This window comes from Pyxicephalus adspersus, chromosome 10 (genome assembly GCF_032062135.1).
Source record: "Pyxicephalus adspersus chromosome 10, UCB_Pads_2.0, whole genome shotgun sequence".
NCBI classification, from domain to species: Eukaryota; Metazoa; Chordata; class Amphibia; order Anura; family Pyxicephalidae; genus Pyxicephalus; species Pyxicephalus adspersus.
In genome coordinates this window covers 56,799,118-56,817,279 of record NC_092867.1, presented here as the reverse complement: position 1 = coordinate 56,817,279, position 18,162 = coordinate 56,799,118, and the positions used below count along the sequence as shown (strand labels likewise).

General features: G+C 40.7%; 1 protein-coding gene and 1 non-coding gene across 3 annotated transcripts in view; both read right to left on the bottom strand.

The window, feature by feature from the left end:
- Positions 1 to 6,369: 6,369 nt before the first annotated feature.
- On the bottom strand, positions 6,370 to 6,477 carry LOC140340177 (U6 spliceosomal RNA). The gene has a single exon (XR_011922609.1). It is a non-coding gene; the product is annotated as a U6 spliceosomal RNA (small nuclear RNA).
- Positions 6,478 to 7,976: 1,499 nt separating this feature from the next.
- LOC140339021 (oocyte zinc finger protein XlCOF7.1-like) overlaps positions 7,977 to 18,162 on the bottom strand; it is a 40,571-nt gene continuing 30,385 nt past the window's right edge. The window contains exons 1-3 of one of the 2 annotated variants that reach the window (XR_011922355.1): positions 11,624 to 11,682; positions 10,858 to 10,948; positions 7,977 to 8,204 (exon numbers count right to left, since the gene is read on the bottom strand). The gene's annotated coding sequence lies outside the window, so the exon portion shown is untranslated. Of the gene's footprint in view, positions 8,205 to 10,857; positions 10,949 to 11,623; positions 11,683 to 18,162 lie in introns of those variants that run through there. The other variant, XM_072423507.1, reaches the window with a different exon arrangement.

The following is an 18,162-nucleotide window of genomic DNA, read 5'->3' as shown; positions in this document are numbered from 1 at the left end:
TACACAGTAGTCTGTGTACAAGCAATGCGAGCACATGACATGCAGCTCGATTGGCTGTCAGATGTCATGTGATCGCTTTGAAGCAGCAGAGGTGCACAGAGAGAAAAGAGAAGACGCCAGAGTATGTCTTCTCTTTTCTCTCTGTGCACCCCCGGTCCTCAGAGAAATTTCCTTCCGTGAAACCGGTCCCTGGGGCCAAAAAGGTTGGGGACCGCTGCTATAGACCACAACTAATTATTTGGTTACTAAATACACTAAATAGCCAAAAATAAAACATGTGGCCATGCCAAAAATGTAGTCACACCCAGAGTTGCCCCATGCAGCAAGTGGCTGCCTCCAATGTGGGAAAGAATTGGGGGGTTCGGAACACTCCATGTAAAGGTTAAGACCTCCTCTATTCTTGAGGTTACCCCATTTTTTTTATTTAAAAACAAAATCCAATATAAATATCCTTGTCCTGCAATTGTCTAGTTGGCATAGCTATAGGGGGTCCTGGCTTCACTATCATTACATCCTCTTCAGTTTCTTTAATTTTCCTCTGCTGAAAGATCATTGTCTGTTGCTTTATTGACATCGCTCCTTAAAACAGATCCAACCATGACCCAACTCCTTCAGCTTTACACCCCCCTGATGGAGCATTTTTTTTACATTTTGCCCAATATTATTCTGTAATAATTTTGCTATTAAGATAAAGTAATACACATATTCATTGTTAGGAGATGTCATCTGTCCGTCAACTCTGTGCTGTACGCTATAAATACTATTTATTCTGTCCAGAAATGTTATTTGCAGCAGCCAGGAGAACTAAGATTTCAGCATCCCCTGCTTCCCTTTAGTTGTGCAGACTGATGGATTTATGGCATCCCCGGCACCACTCTGTCAGGTTGTGCACAGCTGAAGGGGATTCTAGAGGTCGATCAGCTCCTGCACTGCCATTGGCTGCTGGGACATTATAGCTTCTCTGCACCCCGTCACCAGTGCCTGTTGTAATGTTTAGCTGGACTAATCTGTGCTGGAGTGTTCAATAAAGACCAGCCTGCCTCGGCCCTTGGGGGATTTACCGAGCCCCCATGCTGCTATTGGGGCAGTCGCTGCCATAAAGGCTGTTGGGTAGCGATCAGTCCTAGGCAGTTTTCTTTTTTTCTATATCATTTATAAAGATGTTAAACAGTAAAGGTCCCAACAACTCTATCCATTTACAGATTGACTTTTCTAAACCTATCGACCTTAATTTACATATTATCCATCTGTGAGAGAAGGCCAAAGACATTGTATTGTTAAATGCAGCAGTGTATTATTAATCCGTATGGATATAGTATGTACAATGTTACAATTCACAATAGTCAATTATACATAAAATGTTGCCACTTGCTAATCATTGGAGTAAAGTGTAGATATTAGACATTGATTTCTAGGTGCACATAAGCTGAATGGGGAAAGCAAATAGATTTCATGTCCCGATGCGTTTTGCCCTATGTGGCTTCCTCAGGGGACTTGTAGACATCAGAGTGCAGTATTAGAAGCTTGCGTGAAGAGATTACAAAAGAGTCAATGGTGCGACTCATCAATCCAGACACTGGGATGGATGGAAAGTAAACTCCTGGATGGATGGACGCCAGATGGTGGTGCTGTCGTAGAAGAGACTCCCTCATAGAAGGACTGGGTCCTTAGTTAGAAAATATTTGGGAAATCTTTTGTTGAATTTGTGCACACTGATGACCTTAATTTATAGAGTATAAGGATTTTGGTGTGAAATATTTAGAAGTGTAAGAAACATTGTATATCCAATGAGACCAAAACCAAACAACCACCATACCCCAATTGTCAGTAGATGAGGAACATGATATCTGTCTGCTATATAGCCACACACAAGCACCCGCTCCAGCCCCTGCTCCGGCTTCAGCACCTCCTCCTTTTACCCTGCCCGTAACCCAAGGAGCCCAAGTCACTACAGAGAGTACCAGCCGATTCCACCTTATGCCATGAAGTACCTTCCCCGGACCGGACCAGTCAACCGATCAAAGGCAAAGGGCGAAGAGCAGGGAGAACCTACTAGTACCTTGACCATGCCCTTTAATACAATGGGAATCCAAATGAGTGTTAAACCTCTGGGCGTGCAGGTCCTCAATTATATCATTAAAAATGCACCTGACCCTCGTATAACACCTGCCGCCACTATTAATTACTTGAAAAGAATGGTCCAATGTCAACAGCTCACAGTGCTGGATATTAGACTCATCGTAGAAGGTGTCACGGGATATGTCAATACCGGTGAAGGAGAAATTGATAAAGTACCCACCCTGACCATCCCAACTCCTGAACAAACAAATACAAATAATTATCCTCTTATAACTGAAGCACATTATAAAACATTATGGGAAGAATTACACACCGTGTTTGTAAGATTACACGGAGATAGGAAATCCATGGCCACTGCATTAGCATGCAAACAGAAGCCAGGAGAAACTGTAAGTGATTATGCTAGAAGGTTTAGGAAAGTGTGGAAGGAAGAAGTAGGTTTAGCCCCTGTGTCACAGGCGTTTATTTCCCGGATGACCTGACCTCTCTTGCTTGCTGCCTGCCCTGACCCCGACGATTCTTCTTCCTAGTGATTTGGTACCGTGTATCTTGCCCAAAGACCGCAACCTGGCGGTAACCAGCAGCGCATCATCCTTACCACTAGAGGCTCCTGGAGAAGACCTGGTTGGCAGTTAGACTCTGCGCTTTGGCCCATTTGAGGGCTCACACCGCTTTTGTAAGCTGTAGCGCCCCCTAGTGGCTCTGTGTTCCCTAGCGTGACAATTTGTCTAGGATGGATACATCCATTAATTTATCAACAATTGCTGCAACACCCACCCATAAAGGTGCCAAAACAGGACAACTCCTGTGTGTGTTTTGCATCCAGCACAGCGAACTCGTATGTGTATTTATTTTGGCCAACACCTCTGGCGTTCTGTACCATCTGGTGAGTAGTTTTTACATTGTCCTCTAATATTTATTGCTTATCGGGGCCTTATGTCTAGGGTGTGGCATAAGTTCTATTTGTTGACCCATAAAAGTAAGATTAAGGTCCTTTTTCTATCTAGAAAGAAATGAGGGTGTTGAAGTGGCATGTGCCGTTATCTGCATGTTATACAGTATATGTAGGATAACACTCCTCTCAAAGGGTTACCTGCTTCACACAGATTCTCCAGAGGGGTGAGGAATTGGTGAAAATTCTGTGCGAGTGGGAATGAGGACACAAATTGTATCCTCCTCCAAGCATCTAAGCAAGGAATGGAATGGGTTTCTTGCACCTGCCCTATTGGACTGCAATCGGGAGGTTGCTGGAAATGAACAGGGCGATAAATTTCCTGTTCAATCAATTTCCTAAAAAAGATGTCGTTCCTAATAGTAGGGTACTTGTGATGACCAAGCATAGGAGACAAAGGGGTGGGAAAATCTCAATACCCTCACTTTGGAAAAACTTGGCTGCTACTTTCAGTGTCTCCCCTATCAAAGAGTGATGGCAAAGAATGCCACAGTCTTCTGGCGGAGACCAGGCAGCAGTAGATAAATGGACAGGAGACACGGCGTCTTCTAACCGTACTCAGCCCGTAAAATGTACATGTCTGCACCATTCCCCTAAATGGGTTATAGGTACAGCCTTGTGATATAGCACAGGGTCTGGAAGCGATATACCCCTTTATCTTTTGGGAGTCGAAGGAGATGTTTGCTAAGCCTGGGGGTATCAGTGTTCCATAAAAAACGCAAAAATTCCAAACAAAATTATGGAGGAAGTATGTGGACTGGCATAGCTTGTAGAAAATATAGGATATTCCAATGCCCAAACCAATAAAAAGCTTGTTGACGCCAACCTTGAAGGTCCCTGCGTATAGTGTTAAGAAGAGGTAGAAAATTTAGATCAACTACTCTATTAACATTGGCTAGGATATTAGTTCCCAAAAAGCGGAGGGAGCCCACTTGAATGGAAAAGATATAGAATCCTTCTGTGGTTGGGGACAGGTAAATATCCAAAACTTCTGATTTCTAAAGGCTGATTTTGTAGTTGGAAAAAAATGGCGGATAATAATCCGCTTATGCAGCAAATTTGTGTTCCGTCTTGTTAAAAGACCTCTGATATCCGGGTTCTTATGAATATGTCCTAAAAAGGGTTCTAGGAGTAAAATGAAAGTAGAGGAAGCAGAGGGCAACCCTGCCTTGTACCATTGGTAATTGGAAATGGTCAGGAGAGAATGCCATTAACCCTAACTGTGGCCAGGGGGCTCCAATACACGGCCTGGATCCATTCAAGTAGACGGCTTGGTATACCTATACCTGGGACCGGTTGCATATAAGCGCAGTCTACGTGATCAAATGCCTTCTCGGCATTAGCCGAGAAGATTAGTGCAGGTATTTTATTCGCTGTAGCATGTTGGATCAAATTAATTGTGCGAATAGTATTGTCTCTTGCTTCTCTATAAGGTAAAAACCCGCTTTGGTCTGAATGAAGGAGGTCCTGAATTTTAGGAGCCAGCCTGCAAGCTAAAATACTAGAGAAGAGTTTAACATGGCAATTCAGGAGCGATATTAGCCAGTAACTTGGACGCGACCTAGGGTCATTTTCAGTGTGAGCCACTGAGGAGTCGGATGGGAGGAGGCAACCAAAGAAAGTGCATTGAAGGCGACAAAAAACGGCTTGGCGAGCTGAGGGAGAAACCGCTTGTAGTAACATAATGTAAATGTTGGAATCTTTTGATAATTCTGAATTGAAAAAAAAAAACTAAAACAGACTCAGTCGACTTGTGCAGAACATCTATGACTATAAAAATATTTAAGAATATAAGAAATATTCTCTTGACACCTTAATAATGGATGGAAATATGGAAATAGACATGGAAATATTTTTGCAAGCACAATGAAAGGTCTGTTTAATGAGGACTCCCAGGCACATTCATAATACGGGATACCGTCTGTCTCATACATAAAAGGTGGGTCCTGCCTACTACCCTTCACATCTCTCTATATTGGAGAGGCTGCGGCCGCAGACCTCTCTCTCCCTGCATGCAATAATTGGCTATACTTTACAAACAGGAATTTATCCTTCACTATTTTTCCATTACTCCTGCAATTTATTATACTGGCATCTACCTACTATACATAGGCAAATATCCCTTTGGGGCAAACTCTTCTCAAATTGCTCCTGGTTAAAGTCTATCAATTTACAGGTCATTTCCCATGTCTGGATCGTGAGTTTTTTTTATCTATATATATATATATCTATGCTTTATACTAGTTGTATTTGTTGTCATATAGGATCCTAGGTTCAAGTCACTATATGTGCCAAAATGATCTTACTATTATAGGCTGTGTTTTAATTTTGACCTAAGACACTTTCTGTCCAAGTGTCTATTGGTTTGAGAAATACGTTATAATATTGTACAACACGATTTATCTTATGCACTGTTTGAAGTTGTATTGTATTCTGTGAACCTATCAACAATACAATACCTTGTTTGCCAAAAAAAAAAACCTCTGTCTGTCCTATCTTCTATACATTTCCAGGGTTGGCATTCACCCTACTAAGGGCAACTAATTGTACATTGTGTCATTCATAAGGGACCTAAAACTATGAAAAACCCCTTCTGTGATTTGACTAATTTACACATTATTAATAATAATAATATTATTATTATTATTATTATTAATAAACAGGCTTTATATAGCGTCAACATATTACGCAGCGCTGTACATTACATAGGGTTGCAAATGACAGACTAATACAGACAGTGACACAGGAGGAGAGGACCCTGCCCCGAAGAGCTTACAATCTAGTAGGTGGGGGAATTTACACACAATAAGAGGGGAGATATGTAGTGGTGGGAAGTAGTGACGGTTTCAAAAGACAGAAGAAGATGGGTAGGCAAGTTTGAAAAAATGGGTTTTGAGGGCTTTTTTAAATGAGCAGAAAGTAGGAGCCGAAAGGGACAAGGAAGACCATTCTAGAGAGTCGGGACAGCTCTAGAGAAGTCTTGTAACCATGCGTGTGATGAGGTTATGAGTGAGGAAGTCATTAGTAGGTCATTGGTGGGGAAGAAAAAGTGCGTCTTATACTGCAAAAAATACGGTAGCTCTGATGAGGTCATTGGCCACTTTAGTAAGGGCTGTTTCCGTGGAATGGGCAGCTCTAAAACCAGACTGGAGGGGGTCAAGGAGAGAGTTGGTGCTCAGTAATAGGTAATGGTAATCGGTGAGTCTTTTGTAGACAAGGTGTTCAAAAAGTTTGGAGACATATGGGAGAAGGGAGATAGGAGGGTAGTTAGATGATGGGGGGGTCCAGTGAGGGTTTCTTTAGGAGAAATATGTATAAGAAGAAATATCTTCTTTAGGAGAAATATGGAACGCTTCACGAATTTGCATGTCATCCTTGCACAGGGACCATGCTAATCTCTTTCTGTATCGTTCCAATTTTCTTATATGTGTTGCCAAAGCGGGCACATTTTCATTATAATTATTCAAGAGAATATATACCTTCCATGTCTCCTGGAAAGACAAATATCAGCGTGTGTGGTCTGACCTTCTCCTGATCCGTTCACCAACCTGATTTACCCTCAAATAGAATCTTAACAGAACACCACAAATTATAAGGGTATATAAACCTTACAGTTAGGATTTGGGTATTAACTTCATAGCTGCTTTATTCTAGGTTCAGTCTTCTGTTTTAAAAAATAATTAAACAAATAATTAAAGATTATGAACAGCTAGAGGACTTTATTGGAGGTCTGGAGAGAAGGTTGGCTTCCTAGTAGAGGTTCATGGAAATTTTATGTCCAGCTGATTCCAAAAAAAAAATCTGTTCCCCTGATCTGTTCTCTAACCAGAAAAAAGTAAAATCGGTTAAGTTGGACATTTTTTAAAAGTTTTCTTTAGCCTCGCTTTTTTCTTCCATATTTGTGTTTAGTCATTTTCCATAAAAAGGAAATCTGTTGGGGGTAAAAGTGTTTGGACATTCAAGATTCCACCTCAACCCTCTTCTTACCATCAAGTTTTTGGAGGCCTTAGAGAATATCTTTGGGTTGTCCACTGCATTTTGGCTTCTCCATGGGGCCCCGGACCTCAGTGGTGTACAGCTCTCTCTCTTAGCCTGGTCACTTGTAAATGTTGTCTCATCTCGTCTCTTCTTTCCTTCAACTTGAACTCACTTTGCAGAGATTAAACTTTTTATGAAGTCTTCTCACTTTATGGAACATTTGAACTTTGACCTTGTGTTTCATAGGAACATGGTATATACTGTATGAAGCTGTGATTCAGTGGGTCCGATTTAATAAAGCTCTCCAAGGCCGGGGAGGAAACACTTTTATCAGTGAACCTGGGTGATCCATCAAACCTGCAATGGGTTGCAAATGTGTTAAATCCTACACCAGATGATTCCAGGTTTGCTGGATTACGCAACCCTACTGATAAAAGTGTATCCTGTCCATCCTTGGAGAGCTTTATTAAATCAGGCCCTGTGGAATTTTTTTATCTTCCCATCAACAACTTCCATTGCCGTGCTTTAAGATGGGTGTCATAAACATTTAGGCCACACCTCTCCTTAAGGAACCCCAAAACTTTGTAATGGATTGACAAATAACAGCTTTTATGTAGCGATAGTGTTCATCATGTAAAAATGCCTTCCTGATTCCATAAGGCAATCGGATTTCCTCTCGTAAACCCCAACCAGCACCTCAAGCAGACCCCTGTATCTCACCAGCATATATTCTCCCTCAAAAGAGCCCTACCAGCACATTCTCATTTTTGCTTTTCAAAGTCAAAGCCCTGACCAGTAAATTCCCTGCTTACATACATGACAGATATGGTATGGTAACCTGAAATATATTATAATTTTATTTTGGGATTCAGATACGCTATAAGTGTTCCATCATTTGTGTATCTTCGGATTGTAAAATAATAGGCGAGCACCTCCCTGGAGGGAATCAGTATAAGAAAACACAGTGTACATTGCTTGATATTTTTATTAGACATCTGGTTATTATTTACTTCATATATGAAATTCCATATTAGATGATGTTCAGCCCATTCTTTTCCAACAATTGACTCCGTACAACCAACACTCAAAGGTATCACGGGCATATCTTTCTTGTGTAATATCCTTCCCTCCATTTTCCTCATATCCAGCAGTATTTTCCTCCATTGCCTGATTACTGCTTGTTTCGGCATCATAGCTAAAAAGGGAAGGCAATTTTTAGGTCACATTGAGCATCTTTACACTATGGAGTAAACATAGTTACATTTTAGCATGCAGAGAAATTTTTTTTTGGTTTCAATGAATTGAAAACATAAGGGAAGGGGTAATGGGGGTAAAATATATTAAACAACCCGGTATGCAAAACTTCAAGTATAACAAGAGGATTAGTGATTACAAAAGATACATATGAGGACATTGCGTGCACAGCCAAGATGGCCGACCTAGTCTAACTAGGCTCCACATCACCAGAACTATGGCACAGCTATCCTCGGCTACAGCAGCTGTTCCTTCAACCCCCACTCCTAGCTTGCCCTTCCGCCCCGATGGGCAAGAACTCTAAGCACTCGGCACACCAGGGACGACTCTCTCTGGCATCGTCCCGCTCATTGAGCACTTTCAAAATTGATTCTTTACCCCCGGCGGGAGATTCCCCATGCTCAACCAGTGGTCTAGATATCATAGATGGCTCATCCATTGATAGCCTGCCTGATCCTGATGTGCCATCTCCCTCCGATCTTCTGGCTTGTGAGTCCACACTCCTGCAAAAATTTAATCTGCTACTCCAGTGAGAGCTGACTATAGTGACCAATAAACTTGCCTGTCAACTTACTAGAGAGATCAGAGAGCTGGGCCCAAGGACGGATGAACCTGATCTCCGACATTATTACATGTGGTCCCCAATATCACATGACCATTCACCCATTTCTATCGCATGTTCCTCAGCCCTCCCCAGCCCTCCCAATGGTCCATGGCACTTAAACCAATCCCTGCTCACTAAACAAGAGATCCGCAGCCGAATCCAGGTAAGACTAGAAGAATACTTTCTCCTTAACAATACGCAAGATGTCTCCCTGGTGACGCTGTGGGAGGCACATAGGGCCACCCTGTTGGAACACCTCATCAAAAATTGCTTCTCAAATGCAAGCAGGTTCAAAAAATAGCAGACCAGGCCCAAAGGTTTTGGACCCTAGAGACTGCCTGGAAACGTAAACCCTCAAACTTCCTCAAAAGGATGGTCAATGAAACACGCCTTGCCTTGGACCTATTTCTTATTGAGAAGGTGGAAAAATCTCTGTGCTGAACCAGGCAGAAATTGTACTCCCAGGTCAACAAATTAGATCCCATGCAGGCTAGGTGCCCAGACATCGATACCTTTAAGCTATATCAGGTTCGGTCCTGCACTGGGGTACTTACCTGCAACCCGGCCAAATAGTGGATAGTTTTGCCTCGTTCCTTTTCGCTATCCACCCTAACCCTCCTTTCTAGTTCTTCAGGGATATTGCCCTGCCACAGATTTCTCAAAACTGCATGGATTGCCAGGACCTAGATTTTCGGCATCATATCACAAAAACATTTGCTGACACACTGGCCCCACGCCTTACAAAGCTTTTTAATTCCCTGAAGAATAGACATTCATAGAACCCCTCTTCATTGACGGCCTTTGTATCACTGATCCCAAACCAGGCAAAGATAATCATAAGCCAAAAAAGTACCGCCCTACCTAGGAGTCAAACTGTCTAGGTCATATTAGAACCTGTACCCAACTTATGATCACCCCTTACTTTGCTCCCTACAGTCCCTGCTACAATCCTGCCCCTCCCTGCCTCTATCCTGGCTTGACTGGATTGCAGCCATAAAAATGACTTGGCTACAGAAAATCCTTTATTTTTTTAAGACATTGTACACCCATAGACAATCTTGGGCGTTGGGTGTGCCACACATGCCTAACTTTGGATCTTTCTAAGTGGCAGCCATCCTGTGGGTTGCCCCATCGGGACACCCCAAGCCCCTCAGAACACTTGTGGTCCACTCTCATAAAATATGGGATACACATAAATACCGGTCGCCCTTTTTTCACCCTGGGCTGACCTGCAACCACCACTTAACAACTCTATGTTCCCACCTGGTCACATGAATCTCTCCACTTTTTGTTGGTGGACATCACGAGGACTAACAGTCGTATAGCACCTACTGGGCCTTTCTGGGGTTAGGACCTGGAATAGACTGAGCTCTAAACATCGATTTCCCCAATGGGAATACTATAGGTACTTGAAATTGCTACATTGGATATTCCCCACCATTAGGCAGGTGCGATGCCCCCTGACTATCATCTCTTTGATTGAGCAAGTCTGCCACCAGGATCCCATGGCTCCGGGCCTCATGTCCCTTCTCTATGGCCAATTAATTCTTCCTCCTTCTTCCTGGTCTCAGCCATAAGTGTGCAGATGGGGGGCAGACCTTGGCTGCACGAAGCCCAATGATTACTGGGAGGATATCTGACTGTTAAGGATTCCGCATACAAGGTTCTGGTCTGCTGGTACCTGGTGGTTCCTGCACATAACCACAGAACACCAGGCTGCTTTTTCTTTGGCTATGATGACATAGATGACCTATTGAGCAAAGGGGGGGTTTAAGGTGTTCTTCATTTCAAAGCCTATTGGATAAAATGCAGAAAAGGTGGACATCAGCTTCTTGGGTGGATGGGTATGTGTATTGATGTTGGATGTTGTGAATTGGACCACTTTCCACAGAACTCACATAATAATAATAAACAATTTTTATATAAACACTATTTAACGCTAAAAATAATAAAGGCTATTTATTTAACAAAACATCTTATAAATACTTACTTTTCCTCACACAGAGATATGGAGACAAACCCGATCAAAAGTAACAACAGGGATTTCTTCATGGTGAACATTGTTGGGAACTTTCAATAATCTGAATTTGCAGAAAGAAAAAGGAACAAAAATGTAATAATACATATTTAAAATGAATTATTCAGACTCAATAAACCTATGAGGAATAAAAAAATATTCTCTTGATGATGATAGGCAGTCAGGGAATGTTTTTTCCAGTATCATGAAAGAGCCAATCATGGGTTGCTCCATAAAACCATCATAAAATCTCACATGAATTTGATAATCCTTTAAAAGCAATTTGAATAATGTTTTTTTAAGGAGGCTGGACTGGAAGCAAGAAACCTCAATTAATAAAAACCATATAAAAAACAAAAACATGCAGTTAGGTTAATTGTCTTCCCCCCAAAATTAACCTTAGACTGTATTTAAGACATATGACATGGTCATTAGATTGTGGGCCCCTTTGAGAGAAAGTTAGCGACACGACTATGGATTTTGTAAAGCGCTGCGTAATATGTCGGCACTATATAAATACTGTGTAATAATAATAAGCATAAAAAAGCCATGATTGAGCATCATGATGTGCATTGGTTACCCAGAATTTTTACACTAATTTTACATAATAATACATTATAAAAGAGAGAAATTCTAAAAATAAAACAAAAGCATAATAAAAACTTCAATTGAAAGGTGTCTTCTAGAAAAATAATAATAATAATTATATGTTAATAATAATGTTGCAGTTAAAACTTACTGTGTAAATCAGTTAGTGGTGAGATTACGGAGCACTGGAGGACTTTAGTAAAGGTCTAGCCTACAAAGTTGGCTTATATAATAAAGGTGAGTGAGAGATCAGCCATTTTTAATAAAGTTTTGCAAATTTACAAGGCTTACTTAGGAACACAACATTTATTTTGTAAGTAAGTAAAAAATATTTACCTTTCTCGTGTCCTGGTAAGACAAATATTGGCTCCTTTTGTGTAGTCTGATCATCTCCTGATTGGTTAGCTAATAGAATCTGAATAGTAATACCACGGATTATAAAGCTTTATATAACAATTAGGATTTGAAATATGTACAGTAACTGTTTTATTCTAGGTCAGCCAGTCTTCAGTTTTACTAATTAATTTAGGATTATGGACAACTAAAGGACTTTATTGGAGGTCTACTTACAAAGGAAAAAGTTGTCTTCTTAGAAGACATTCTTGGAAATGTTAAATTTCAAGTCTAACTGAATCCAATTGGAATGGTTAAAATATCGAATTCACAATTGATTTTGCTTACCTTTGACTGTTCTCTTTGATGAAAATTCACTAGCAATTGTTCTTTAGCAACTTTAGGATTCTTGGATAGCATAATTAAAGTCTACATCTGTTGATTGGTGCTTAAAGTTGTAGCGCTAGGGAGGTTGGTGGTGGTTGTACAATCACAGCTTGGCATCCTGAACAGGTGACTGAAACAGGTCACCAATCCAGGACTGTTGAACATCAATTGACCATACTGGTGGCAGACAGTGTAGTCCAAAATGTATATATTTGTATGTATATTTGTGATGGTTCCACCTGCTGCATAAAAAACTCTCTGACGTGGCACGTAAAGGTGGACAGCACCTAGAGAGTGAGACAATTCTGGCCAAAAGTCCAGTTTTTTTAATCATTAATCCATGAAGTTAAGAGTTGAGTATTCGGACACAAGTATTCGGACACATGTCAGATAAGTTGATACCATCTGCCCTATCTAATCTTCTAACTCCCCACCCTGTAGCTGCTGCCATGGCTTTAAATAGGTTGGCCATCATGTACTGCAGGTGGTGCTGCTGAGTCTGGAAGTAATGGCTGAGACAAAGGGGGCATAGGACCGATGTGAGGACCTGAGGAGGGTGTGGCTATCCAGTAGACATCTCCCTGTTTGAGAATAGCAATACGCTTGTCACTGCAAAAATGAGCTTGACCCCATCCACTAGACAGGTCATGACCTGTGTCACCTCCTTGCATTATACATGACAAGTCGACCTCTGGTGCCTTCTGCTGCCATGGACACTACTCAAAAAGTCCCACTTACCACTAACACCACCTTGGTTGCAAGGCAAAGTATGAGAGTTTTCGTTCTGTTTTCCCTGCTGTGTAAATTTCATTGTTGCTTCTAACAGGAAAATGAGCAGGATGACCATTAATTCTTCATAGGCCGCAACACACGACATGCATCCTTAAAAAGTTGCCACTGTCCAGGTTAGAAGAAATCTGAACTCTTTGCACTGTTGCGAAATTGATAGTCAGTTAACGCTTTCCTAGACTCAAACAGGAGGTCCGGCATATGTAATAATAAATACCAGCAGATGGGCAGGTCACAGATCGTTTTGTGGAGTAGGAGGCCATTTTATCTCTGCTCATTATACTTCTCCTGTACTACCACATACACTTTTGTTTCTTTGGATTGACACATACTGCTTTTCTCCATTTCATAAGGGACAGGAATGCTATTAAAAAAAAGAAAGGATTGAGAACCTGTGTCCTCAGAGAGAATGGTTATGAGATTTGTGGAAGAAGCCGAGGTACCCTGACTCCAGGTTAATGTATCACGTTTACTGTCTGTAACTCTCTTCACTGTGACTGAAATGATGAATAAACAAGCCAGTGCCATAAGGGGCAAAGTTTGGCTGGGAGAAATGTGCATGAAGACATGTACAATTGGACGTCTTTTAGTCTACTACCTCTGATGGTGGTGTGTTTAGCAGTGATGCCCTTCTGCTTTCTGTTACCCATACTGTGGTGAGCTCTGAATCCAGACCCAGGAGGTTTAGTTTCAGTCAAGAATCCACTAGTTGTTACTGGTTACCTTTGAGGCCTACTTCTGCTGCCAGCCCTATTTCAACCTGATAGTTACATTTTCAAACAAATCAAACTATGAGAAAAACTGAAAACTTTTTTTAGATCAGTGGTGAAAAATTGTTACTAGAAAAAAATCATTTGATTTTTTTTATATTATTTTACACCAAAGTTTCACTAATTTGCAGCATGAAAATTTTGTCCTGGCACAAGTGTATTTGGATATTTTATTTTCTAGGCTGCCGTTTAAATGATTTGCTATTCATATTATTAGTTAGAAATATATAATGAAATAAACTGCAGATTTTTATGACTTTTAACATTTCAAACTCCACATTTAACAGTTCACATATTTCATTTGCAGCAGGACAAACGGTCACCTTGGCATTATTGTATACTCCTTTGATAGTCACACTTTGACTTTGATTTGTCACAATTCCCCTTATTTTAAGCAGGAAAAATGCAGCGTTGGGAAATAAATTGCTGCAATGGGACCTTATCCATCTCCAGTTAATATGAAGCAAATTTACAATGTTTTTTTTCCTTCACTCTTCTACACCCTATGAAGTTGTGCATCAATGTCTGATTTTCTGATTTATTTGAAATCTTTTATATTGATAGCTAGCTTTTCCCATCAGCTGCTTTTAACCATCCCTCCATGACCAGAAGTGACTGGCTTATGTTTCTTATATGTATGTGCATGGGATTCGAACTCAGAACTGGAAACCTCCAATCTGAGCACAGAAAATCAAAAATCTGGGTCACAATTGATACCTACTGGATGTTTCCAGTAGTTGGAACAACAGTAGATGATAGTTTCACCAGCAGGAAGTGGAGATATTTAATTTCAGGCGTTAGACTGAAAATAAATAAAAACTAAATATTAAATAAATACAAATATTTTAAAACTGCAGTCAAGGATTTGTTAGATATTATTCCTCATTGGATGAGTTTGAACATATCCAAATGGGGACAATGATCCCTGTCGGTGTGGGACAGACTGAAACGTCACTCCGGCATAAGCTTGACATACACGCCCTTTGCTCCACTTTGGGGGAAACCTTTAGTTGCAGCCGGGAATGCCACCTCATCGATTCCAATGGAGCAGGCATGGCTTCTATAGGATTGGAGACCTAATCTTTGATCCCAAATACTGACCTTAACCATCTAGTCCAAAATAAGGACCTGCTCCCTACAGAATACTTTCAATATGCCCATCACTATTCATTTGTAAGTTGTAACTGCATTCGAAAGCACATGTAAATCGCTGGGTGACTCTGATGGTCAAATCTCGATTCTCTACTTCTCCTTCAAGCTACTGTATATGAGCTTGGCAAAAAGATATGCAGCAATCATGGGAGCTGGAGCAGTGGACTGAAGTAGCCCGCAACATATCCAAATGATGTCATAATGTAGGTTTGATTGAATTGTTATGGTTGATACCGTGTTTCCCCGAAAGTAGGACCTACCCCGAAAGTAAGACCTATCACTATTGTCCCAACCTGCCCTAATATAAGACCTACCCCGAAAATAAGACCTAGGAAAAAAAGAAAGAAAAAAAAAACAAAAACAAAAATAGTACTTACCGACTTCTATATAAGACCTACCCTGAAAATAAGACCTAGTGTGTTTTTGGGAGGCCAAAAAAATATAAGACAGTGTCTTATTTTCGGGGAAACACGGTACCAACCATGATTGCTAGAAGTTTCCCAGGGTCCTCTGATCACTGTTTCAGGGGCTACGGGAGTGTGTGGGTCATGGAGCATATTTAGTGGTCTTGCCCGGTTGCGCAGAAATACTTGGATAAAAGTCTTTGAACTTATAGCACAGGTGATACCAACCCCCTTATCTCCCAGTCAGGAGTGTGCTCTCCTGAGCAAGATTGACATGCCCTTTGCCAAAGCACACAAAGAAACTCTATAACTATGTGTTAAGCTACGTACACACTTCCAATTATTATCGTTGGAAAACGAACGACGAACGATCCTGCACGATATCTACGAACGATAGTATAGCACCGATCCTGCACATAGCGATAACGACACGATCGTTCGTAGATATTGTACACACAATAGATACGATCGTTTGAGCGATAGAGGAACTATGTGCACGACAGGAAAGTGAACGAACGTTCGTTCATTACGCATGCTCAGATCATGGACGATCAACGAACGACCGTACACACGAACGATGTTCAACGATCGTCGTCCAATCCGATCCGCCGGTCCGGTCGTTCGTTTCCAACGACTTTCCTCGTTCGTCGGCGTCGTTGGTTACTTTTTTTACGAACGATTTTTGCCCAATCGATCGTTCGTCGTTCGTTTTGAACGATAAAAATTGGAAGTGTGTACGCACCTTTACTGGCGGACAGGATTGCCCTAGCAAGAGGGTTGGAAGTCTCCATCCATCCCACTGACACTATTATAATATTATATCTGTTCACTATCTGTTTATAAACAATTTATCAGAAGGTTAATTTGACAGCAGCAACCTCTACAACTGCTGAATTCACACGTCAACTCCCCTCTGTCATTTTGAAAGAATGGTTGGAAATTCTTTTGTATTTTTGTGTTGCCTCACTTCTTTTACAAGTTAAAATGTTTTTGAAATTAGTGAAACTGTAATTTACTAGAGTATTTTTTTTTTCATTTTTTTTTTTTTTTTTTTATAAAATTCCTTAAAAATTCTTATGTTTCCTCACACAGAGATAAGGAGATGAAAAATAAAAAAAATAGACATTGATGGAAAAAAATCTAACAGCCCAATCTGAAAAAACACAAAAACTTAGCCCTATGTAGAAACTCGTTTATTTAAACCTTACTATGATGGTAATGAAACGTATTTAATGGCTAAACTTATTTAAATTCAGCTTAATCCAAGTCATAAAATCTTATCTGTTTACTATCAAATGAATCTAAAATTGCTTAAGACCTTCAGCCATGTAGTTGTTTTCTCTAGCATGAATTTAGCCTTGGCAGATAATTTCTCCTGTACTTCCTAAATTCCAAAAGAATCTGTTGGGGTAGAAATATGGAGGTGCTAAATGTTTGGACATTGGATTCCACCTCAACCTCTTCTTACCATCAGGTTTCTGGATGCCTTAGACATTATCTTTGAGATGTCCACTGCTTTGGGGATGCTCCATGGGGCACCAGATCTGAGAGGCGTACTTTCCTCTCTCTCTCAGCCTGGTCACTTGTAAATGGTGTCTCTTCTGGCCTTGCCATCTTCTATTCCTCATTTTGCACAGATTAAACTCAGGAATTTTTTATGAAGTCTTTTCACTTTATGGAACGTGATAACCTTGACTATCTGAAAGCTCAATTAATAGACAACTTATACTCTGGCTGATGCTTTTCTTGACAATAGGCATTTCTTCTTCACTGACATCCCTTTTAGGCTTTCTATGGCATTGAAAATGACTAGGGAATCATCATGTCTGCCCTTTGTTCTCCCTGAGCATGAACCTTCATGGAACATTCAGACGATGGGTCACACTAGAATCCTGTACAGAATTTCATCTTCCCTCATTCCATGGCATACAGTTAGGGATTTTCTGGCCATGGGGCTCACAAATCTATGCTGGTTGGAGTTTGCATACCTAAAAGGTGCCAAACCTTCTAAGTGAGTCAGGGGCAGACACCAAGCCAGTAGATAGTCCTCGCACTTCTAGGGTATGCATGAACCCATGAGTGGATCACTCTTAAAGCACCCCCGGATTCATACAGCATCAACCTAGGTTGCTGGATAATCAAATAACAACTGTAATTTTGTATGCAAGCTCTGGTTTGTCTCCTCAATTACATTAGGAATGTTTAGTGAGCCAAAGGAGGTGGGGAAAAGTTCAAACAAAGAAGCTTGGTTTCCTTTTTGAATGCTAGAATTTGTTAATCCTGGAGAGCAAGAATAAAGATGTTGAATTGCAAAGTGGTGTTGACCTTTCTTAAGGGTTGACCACGGAGAAGCACGCAATATAACCCGATTAATAAATCCTAAATGGAAGGTCCATGTAGATGCCTACATCCTGAGCAAAGACAGAAATATACAGTACTCACACTTGTTTCTGGTGATCCAGACTTTAGATCCTTGGGATTTTTATGGTTCCAGCATTATTGTAATCAATTCCTTGCCACTATAGGTGAACTGATAAAAAAGAACCTTGAAACGTGTTGCCTGTTGTTTTTGTGATCTTTTAGGTGGCAATTACTGGACTTTTTTGTTTCAATCAGTTTTATTGAGTTTTCAGAGAAAGAAAAATAACAGGGAAACATAACACCAAGAATCAGATATACATCACATACATCATGTCGAACATAACAGTGTAGGCTTCGAGTTAACAGACATATAGTGCCAGGAAGCTGCATATACCCAAAAAAATAACAAAAAACATAACACTTCTAAAGGGATCATATAGCACATATTAAACCTGTACAATAACAGCTACATAGCTGCTAGCGGAAGCGTATGG